This window comes from Rhinopithecus roxellana, chromosome 12, assembly GCF_007565055.1.
Source record: "Rhinopithecus roxellana isolate Shanxi Qingling chromosome 12, ASM756505v1, whole genome shotgun sequence".
Lineage (NCBI taxonomy): Eukaryota > Metazoa > Chordata > Mammalia > Primates > Cercopithecidae > Rhinopithecus > Rhinopithecus roxellana.
Window position 1 is genome coordinate 18,817,768 of NC_044560.1, and position 5,999 is coordinate 18,823,766.

Below are 5,999 nucleotides of genomic sequence, written 5' to 3' on the forward strand. Positions count from 1 at the left end.
AACTCATCCTCACTGTGGTCAATTAGTTTGAACTTGTCATAAATTTTTTAACAGATTGCTAATCGATAGTAACTTGGCAGCTACTACTGAGCCTCAAAGTCAAGGGGTAAAAAGAATCTAAATGATGTCTGCCAGGTTGTTGTATTAACCCGGCTCCGTGCTTATTGCCTGTTGTTTTGAGTTAATTACCTGGTGCCTGAGTGTATCACTTCTACATCTCAAGCACTGCTCTTACAATCAATTCATATTTAATTAACGTGACTGTTGATTGAATGGCAATGGTGTTATAGTGTGCCACATGGAGGAGGAATGTTTCCTGCACGCCCAGCTGCAGGAAGGAGGAGCTGATGTAGGTGAGGGAAGGGGGCACTCTTACAGCCTCTGAGTTCCGCAGTTAACTCCCCAAGGTGACCTTGGCAGTCTAGAGTAGGGTCCGAGTTCCCAGGTTGCTGGGGTCAGAGTTCTCAGACTGCTCCCTTGTAGCGGGGCCTGTGGTCTCAGGAATTACAAAACCTGAGTGGGAGATTATCTAAAAAGGTGGCAATAATGCCAATTTCATGGGGTTGGTCATTCCTCCCAGAATGTGAGTCTTCGGACAGAAGCCAAACTCAGTGAATGTTGGTGGAAGGAAGAGGTGGGTGAACAGAGAGGGCAGGCAGGTCCTGAGGATGGAATCCTCTCCCCTCTCCCCTGCCTAACCCCACTGCTAAATGCTATGATGGAGCATGTGCTAGGTGCAGGGACAGGTGGGGCAGAGGCTGCCCATGGAGAACATGATGCCCGGGTCTTGAAGTGTGAGTAGGGGTTTCCTGGATGGACAGGCAGGGGCAAGGGTGTTCCAGGGAGAAGGCACAGCATGAACAAAGGCCTGGAGGCCGGGACTGAATGTCACTGTTGCCTGGAAATAGCTAGAGCATCAGAGAAAAGAGAATGAGGGGCCGGGCGAGGTGGCTTGTGCCTGTAATCCCAGCACTTTAGGAGGCTGAAGCAGGTGCATCACTTGAGGCCAGGAGTTTGAAATCAGCCTGGCCAACATGGTGAAACCCCGTCTCTACTAAAAATACAAAAAAAAGGCCGGGCGCGGTGGCTCAAGCCTGTAATCCCAGCACTTTGGGAGGCCGAGACGGGCGGATCATGAGGTCAGGAGATCGAGACCATCCTGGCTAACACGGTGAAACCCCGTCTCTACTAAAAACTACAAAAAACTAGCCGGGCGAGGTGGCGGCGCCTGTAGTCCCAGCTACCCAGGAAGCTGAGGCAGGAGAATGGCAGGAACCCAGGAGGCGGAGCTTGCAGTGAGGGGAGATCCGGCCACAGCACTCCGGCCTGGTGACAGAGCGAGACTCCGTCTCCAAAAAAAAAAAAAAAATTAGCCAGCATGGTGGCGGGCACCTGTAATCTGAGCTACTTGGCAGGCTGAGGCAGGAGAATTGCTTGAATCCAGGAGTTGGAGGTTGCAGTGAGCTGAGATTGTGTCACTGCACTTCAACCTGGGTGACAGAGTGAGGCTCCATCTCAAAAAAAAGAAAAATAAAAGAGAATGAGGTGCAGATGGAGGGAGCCAGTACTGAAAGTGTCAACATCTGGGCAACCCCTGCCGAGGGTTGCTGGAAAATTTTACATGTAATACAGAAGTTCACTTATTTTGGAGTCAACTGATTGTAAATCCTGCCTCCTCATTTTTTGCCTCTGTGATATTGGGTTAGTTACTTAACTTCCTTGTGCCTCAGTTTCCTCATTTGCGGGTGGGGATCATGGCAGCACCCCCCTCACTGGGCTGGGGCAAGGACTAGATCCCTGTGTAGCGTTTCCAGCAGTGCCCGGCTGCCCGCAGGTGTCATGAGGGCTGTTGCTGGGATCGATGCTCATGAGGTACCCGATGCCTGGTGTTTTCCTCCCATCCTTGGCGCCAGCAGGCAGGTGAGTTGGTCGGACCATGGATCATGTTGAAGAAGCTGAGCCCCAGGGAGGTGACGTGGCTTCTTCAAGAACATATGGCTGAACTGCTGAATGGGGGAGCCAAAATCTGGCCTATCTATGTGACTTTGGAGCCCAGCCAGTGCCCAGTGTAGTGTGTGATGAGGCTGCCCTGCTCCCTGTGACCCCACTGGGGAAGCTTCTATAGCCCCAGCACTGAGTGAGCCCAGGCGAGGGTTCACGCTGAGGCCCCGGGATGCTGGGTGGAAAACAGCCCCACCTGCAGCCACACTGCTGACAGATGCTGTCCCTCTCCCCACCTGCTCAGTCCCTCAGCCTCCGCACACAAAGGCCCCTTCTCCGTCCCTCTGGCAGGAGACAGCAGCCCCTCCTCAAATGGAACAGAGCCCCAGTTACCAGCTCCTCCTTGTAATTAATATAAGAATAGCATTTCTGTTGAAAATCCTGCCTGGATTAACTGGCTGGAGGATTTAACTCATGTACACACAGAAGATCTCCACAGACCTGTCTTCTAATATTTATTCTGGTGACTGTTACATGCAGATAAGGTGAGTGCCTGGTGCTGGAAATGCAGAATAAATTTACATTCTCTAAGCCACAAAGAGCTGCATAGACATCCTGTTATGGGCCTGGCTGGGGGCCCAGGAAGGGGGAAAGCCAGCTCCTGGTCCGTGGCAGCTTCTGTGTGGTGCTTCTCCAGCAGCAAAGCCTTGTGCGTGAGAATCTCAGCACCTGAGAACCCCATGGTTCTTGGCTACCAGAATCTTACATCTCCAAGTCTTAAGATCTTCAGTCAATAAAATCTTAGAACCAGGAAATAATGAGTCAGAATCACAGGCTTTTAGGATTTGGAGATCTTAACCATCATTCTGCCCAGACACCCAGCTGGCATTCCAGTCCCATTCACAATATTCTGAGGAGTGCTTTTCCAGGTTTCTGGTCCTGCTCCAGTGTCTCCTCCTCTGGGAAGTCTTTTCTGACTCTCCGGCCAGATCAGAGCCCTCATCATAGGCCCTCATAGCTCCATCTGCATTGCTTGATAAGACCTACCATGGGTGTCATTTAAAACTTGATCTACACCCCCACTGTGAACCTTCACAGGTAGGGGAGGGTCTGCTTTTGTTCACCGAGAAATCCCAGGCACAGGGGCTGGCACAGAGTAGATGCTCAGTGAATGTATTCTACACTGCACACACTCCCAGCTGCAATGGATCTGCCCCAGAAGGCTGGATTAGTGCCAGTCTTACCTCTGGGTGCCTGGATCTTCATGGTGGCTCTTCAAGGTGGAGGGCGTGCAGGATCAGTGATGAGCCCTCTTCCTACTCTTTGTCCATTTTTGTCTTCTGAGGAGTGGGTCAGAGGCACTTCCTGGAGGAGAGAACAGGACCAGGACCCATTCTGGGTGTTCAGAGAAGCTCTGTGGAGCCAGATGCCTGCATTTGAACCCCAGCTCTTCCAGCCCCTAGCTGAGTAGCCTTGGACAAGATACTCGATCCTTTCTGTGCCTTGGTTTCTCCATCTATAAAATCGGGATGGTGAGAGCTCCCATGTTATAATAAATGAACTAACAGATGTAAAGCTCATGACTCAGCATCTAGTACAGTAAGTGCTCAAATCTTTGTGTCACAGGTTCATGGTCACCTGAGAGCATCCCCCAAGGCAGGGGTGGGGGCACTCAACAACCGAGCAGATAATCCAACTGGTTAGCATCCGCCTCTGCCCTCAGCCGCCCCAGCGCTGGCATGATGGGGGTGGAGGCTGTGCACTGGCACAGCAGCATGGCTTCCGCTTTTCCAGGCTGATCTCCTGCTGCTTCTGGAAACCAACATGCCAGGAGCAGAGACCATGGCTAAGTCTCTGCGATGGCACCAGGCCTCACAGAGACTGACAAGTCAACTCCATGACACAGAGCTCTTCCACATGGAAGGCATAGCAGTCTAATCTCACAGGAACAGCCATCCATTCCTGGGAGGGGTTTGTCTTTCCTGCCTGCAGGATCTCAGCCGGCACTGCTACTCCAGGGTCCAGGGTCGATGGATGGTTCGATCCACCGGCACAGGATCCCATGTAATAGTGTGTCAGGCCAGGGGGCCCACTTTACTGTAAAGTAGGTGCAGGCACAGACTCACAACTAAGGGCCCATGTTTGTATCACATGCCACGCCACCCCTCCGCTGCCCACCTTACAGAGTGTGGGAGGGACCTGTTGAGGGCCCAGTCAGAGTGCCAGCTTGGAGGAAATACCCTGTGAGCACAAGTCTCCATCCTGCAGGATGCAGTATATGCATCTAATCAAAGACCTATATAAGGGTTGCATCCCCAGTAAGAAGAATACATGGACTTAAGAAACAACAGATAGGAGCCGAAGTGGCCCCACTTACTATTCTCCTAGTGAGCCACCATGGGACTTAGTGACTCCCATCCCTGTGACTCTGGGCTCTGCAAGGTTGGACATCTTGGTCCCCAAGGGAGACTTGCATGTTCCAGGGAACACAGTAAGAGTCCCTAGTTTGTTTGCCACAGTGGCAAACAAAGTATTTGGGCTCCTTGTACCCAGGGACTAGAAGCAGGAAGATGGGGTTGCAGTCTTGGTGAGGGTGATGGAGTCTGATCAGCAGGAGGCTGGGGGCTGCTGCAGCGCAGTGGGGGCAGGGACCCGGTGTGCAGAACCCGGTGATCCCTAAGAGTTCCCTGCATGGAGAAATGAATGTGAGCAGCACCAAGGGAGCGCTGTGACAGATGAGGAGGGGCTCACTCTGATGCCCTGACAGTTTATCCTTCCTATCCCGCTCTCATGCTTGAAACAGTAGGGACCTACTCACTCTCTTGCACTTGAACTTTTAGCCCGTATGAGTACCAGACGAGGAGACGCACCCCCGGAGGCTACATCAAGGAAAGGCTTGCTCCCAGCTACGAGAGTGCAGTCCACAGAGGGTCTCCTTCTGTTAGCTCTGCTGCAGGGGGCTCCCTTCCTGAGAGCACACACTCAGGGGCTGAGTGAGACAGGGTGGAAATGCCCAGCCAGTTTTGCCCTGCGCTGGGCAATTCTGACAGCTGACTCAAGCTACTCACCTTCTGGCTCTGGGCCAGGCTGACTTCCTCCCCTCTGGCCCTGCTTCCTTCCCTTCCCCTTTCTGTCCATCCCTAATAAGCATCTCCACCCATGCCCCCAATTCCATCTCAGTGTCTGCATCTCAAGAATTCCTTTTGTGACCCAGGGAAGCCAGTGACTTTGTATCAGTCAAACGCGAGTTGGAGTCCAATGGCCATGACTTAACCAGCTGGGTAACTGTGAGTGATAAACATCTTACCTCTCTGTGCCTCAGTTTCCTCATCTATAAAATGGGGCTAATAAATCTCCTGGTCTTGCAGAGATGTGGAGAATGGATAGGAAAATGCTTTATAAAGGAAAACACACACACACACACACACACACACACACACACACAATTAATTAAAGCCCTCTCTGCTTGCACCTATGCGTGTGGTGCAGGCTGAGAGCTATAAGAATGGCTGGATCTGAGATCCTTCTGGGAAAGCAGTCTGGGCAGCCTAATGCTGGTGACCAACACACCAGCATGCCCACAGTATAGCTGCCATTTCGGGACCCCACAGAGGGGAGGTGCAGGCGGTGCAGAGGACTGGCAGGGTGGGGCAGGATGAGCTGGGGTGGGAATGGTAAGTGTGACGGAATTATTCCCTTCTCTCCTCCTCCTTCCAGGAAGCCTCACTCCCCTGCTCAGCTGCTGCGCCTCATTTCAGATCGGAATATCTAGATCCATCAAAACAAGAGGCGGATGAGATATCTGCACATTCAGAGAGGGGAGGATAAAATCCAGGGAGGCCTCATGAGATTGCTCTCCATGTGTGATTGAGCAGACAGGCTGCGTATTTCCTGAGAGCCCCAGGCTAGGTGAGGAGTGGCACAGGCAGCCCAGGCTGGGCAGGGACACCAGAGACTGATGCATTAAAGAAAAATGTATCAGAAAATCAGGGAAGGGAGCTAGTTTCTCTCTACCCCCTCTATTTGAGGACCCCTTGAGTGATAGTTCCCGGATCCTC